At 33.1% G+C, this 3,813-nt stretch overlaps 1 long non-coding RNA gene across 1 annotated transcript; it reads left to right on the forward strand.

Annotated features, from left to right (window-relative positions):
- Positions 1–666: 666 nt before the first annotated feature.
- LOC110676536 lies at positions 667–2,523 on the forward strand. The gene is made up of 2 exons (XR_002500489.1): positions 667–831; positions 895–2,523. It is a non-coding gene; the product is annotated as an uncharacterized LOC110676536 (long non-coding RNA).
- The last annotated feature ends 1,290 nt before the right edge of the window (positions 2,524–3,813 follow it).

Here is a 3,813-nt window from a genome sequence, read left to right on the forward strand (position 1 = left end):
GTGTCCTGAAAACGTGATACAATCCTTACAAATTGTATACAAAAACTATTTTAGTAGATGCAAAACTTTCAAACTCTGCATATCACAAAAAATTCTCATTGATCTACCAAACTTAGAAGATCAAAACTCAATTATCGAGGATACCCACGAAACAGCTCACAGAGGTATTCGTGAAAATCTGGAGGAGATAAAAAGGAGATTCTTTTTTCCTAATATGAAAAGGAAAGTTAGGAAGTACATCGTCCTGTGTGATACTTGTAATAAAGCAAAATACGAGAGAAAACCTTACAAAATTAAATTTGGTGAAACCCCTATACCGAAACAACCCATTGAAATTATTCACATAGATATCTACATCGCTCAACCAAATTTGTTTTTATCTGTAGTAGACAAGTTCACAAGGTATGGAACATTAATCCCAATAAAATCAAGATCAATTGCGGATATACGAAAGGCGATAATAAAATACATAACACTGTACGGCACTCCAAGCTTGATTGTCTCGGATAACGAACCAGCAATTAAGTCCATCGAAATTCGAGGACTACTCTCAGATCTCAATATACAACAATATTTTACTCCTTCGAACCACAGTCAAACAAACGGAATAGTCGAAAGATTTCATTCGACAATAACCGAAATTTTTAACGCTAATAAACACAAATACGGTGAAGTGTCAAACAAAGAAAAATTTTTAATCGCATGTTCTTTATACAATAACAGCATCCATACAGCTACCAACATGAAACCACGTGAAATTTTATATGCAGCCAAAAATGGACAGGAGAGACCGATAGAAATGGAACGCCTTGTTGAACTTCGTGACAAGTTGTACGACGAAGTTCAAGTACAACTAACCAAGACACAAAACTCACAGAATCTGTACCACAACAGGAAGCGAGAGGATCCGCCAAAACTAAAACAAAACGAATTGGCATACAACCGCATCCAAGGAGTGAAGTCGAAAATTAAGGACCGCTACCAACAAGTGCGAGTACGATCTAACCGGAAACACACGTACAAAGATATCCTAAGTCGAAAATTACATAAAGAAAAACTGCGACGAATCCGAAAGTAACACCACAGAATCTCTAATGTGTTTTTTCATTTGTTTTCTCTTTTTAGATGACGTTTATTTGGAATATCCTGATAACAACCACATTCCTTACTCAGCTATCCCAACCACAATCCATCCACGTCGTTAATCTCAAACAAAACCCCGGTCTTTTAACCATAGAAACTGGCAACAGTTTTATAAAAATAGGCAACCACAGTTTCATATCCTAGAACTGGATAATTACGAACCTATTTTTAGAAAATTGCTTGCTAATATCCAAGGAATACGGACATTCTCAAATTTTACTGATATGTTTGAAATCTTAGAATCGAAATATGGAACCGTTCACAGTTTATTCAATAATCTTCGGCCAAAGCAAAGAAATAAAAGAGGATTATTTAATTTTCTCGGAACTGGAATAAAAAGAATTACAGGAAATATGGACCATAACGACTATGAACAAATTTCGAAAAATATTTTTGAACTGCAGATCAAGAACAAAAGACTTATTAACGAAAACAACGAACAGCTTAAAATTAATCTACAACTCCAAAATAGAATCAATTCCATTATCAACCGTTTAAATCAACAACAGAGTGAAATAACTAAAAACATTATATCAGCTAGATTTGAAAACGAAACCAACAAAAACTTTAAATTATTTAGAGAAATTTTGAAAATCAATTACAACTTAGACAACCTTAAATCACATTTAGAAGACATTTTTGAATCAATTCAGTTAGCAAGAACTAACATTATTCCCAAACAAATACTTTCAATTGAAGAGTTAGGATTTGTTTCAGATATATTAGAAGAACAAAATATTAGGACGAACAGTTCAGATCAAATTTATGAATATTTAGAATTGTCAGCATTTTATAACCATTCAAAACTAATATTTGTTGTGTCAATTCCAAAAATAGAAAAAGCTATGTACACACATTTTTTCCTAGAACCTCTTCCAGTAGTAGATAAAATTTTAAAACTTCCTGCTAATGCTGCTTTGCAAAGCGACAACAGAACATATTTCATCAAGAAGGATTGCCTGCGAATCGAAAGGACAAGGCTGTGCAATCTAAACAGCCTAGAGGACATAACCGGCGACCTATGCTACTCAAACCTACTATGAGGACTATCAGGAAACTGTACTTTCGTAAAATGCTATCAATCAACGGAGATCAAAGCGATCATGGACAATTACCTTGTCGCTAAAAACATCAATAACACAGAAATCGAATCGAATTGTGGTCTTTCAAAACGAAACTTATCTGGAACGTATTTGATAGAGTTCCACAATTGCTCTGTCATAATAAATGGCACCAAGTTCTCAAATGTCGAAGCAAACAAATCAGAACCGACATTTGTTATGCCATTAGATGGTTTACATATCAATGAACAGACCCTGGAAATCCAGAATAATATGGAAGAAATTCACATCCATAATAGACATCGGATTGAAGCATTAACTAAGGAACACAAAATTCAGACATACACATCTCTAAGTATGTCGACCGTATGTTTTCTTCTAAGTATCGTTGCAGGTCTTTCATGGATTTCGAGAAAACGCAGACAGATATCTCTTCATATTGGAGCATCCATGGAGTCTAAAAGCAAACCAGAAATTAAACCTGAGACCAGTACAATTCGGGACGAATCGTCTCCAAAAGGGGGAGTAGTTAAGATCGAACCCTTACCGATCCTCAACAATCATCCATACACCAATCGCTTTATTGGTGTATCATCATTTTCATCATTCCCGGCAACAACAACAACAACGACGACGTCCACCACACCGACGACGATAGCCCAGCTAGTAGAACGGAAACAGTAGTCTAGCATCAGCATTTCATCACCTGACAACATAGGTAACATTTACGTGGACAACCACCGAACGAGACCACTAAACGAAGCCACAGCCCTTTGGACCCGCGGCATCAGCAGTTCTTCCACAGCAACAGCATAAGCATTGCAGTAGGTAGTGAGGTTTGATCGTAATTAATAATTGAATAAAGGTTCAGTTCGTTTTAGGCAGTAGATCGAATAAGTTCTTTTTTTAAAACTTAGTCTGGGTGACACCCTTCTTCACTTATATATATATACATATATATATATATATACATATATATATATATATATATATATATATATATATATATATATATATATATATATATATATATATATATATATATATATATATATATATATATATATATATATATATATATATATATATATATATATATATATATATATATATATATATATATATATATATATATATATATATATATATATATATATATATATATATATATATATATATATATATATATATATATATATATATATATATATATATATATATATATATATATATTTGCAATGCATTACATTGGAAGCGATCCATTTACCACAGAAAATCTCGATTTACAGCCCCTACTGTTCAGCTGTGGAATGTAGGCTAAGGACAAGATCATATCCCTGTTACATTTCAAATATCCCATGAAGCGATTCTCAATCCTATGAGCTTCACTTCCAAATATTTACGAGCCAACTGGAATACATATGAATCATACATCGATATTAATCATAATGTAAACATTTCTTTACAAACAACACTTGATACTGACAATGATCTCGGAACTCCTAGAAATTCCATTGTTGAAGCAAGGGGCATTACAATACCAAAATGTAAAGTAAAATTCAAATCGGTGATTATAGGCGATGATCTTAAACCTTTCTTCCACCTTAAA

This window comes from Aedes aegypti, chromosome 2 (genome assembly GCF_002204515.2).
Source record: "Aedes aegypti strain LVP_AGWG chromosome 2, AaegL5.0 Primary Assembly, whole genome shotgun sequence".
Taxonomy (NCBI): Eukaryota; Metazoa; Arthropoda; class Insecta; order Diptera; family Culicidae; genus Aedes; species Aedes aegypti.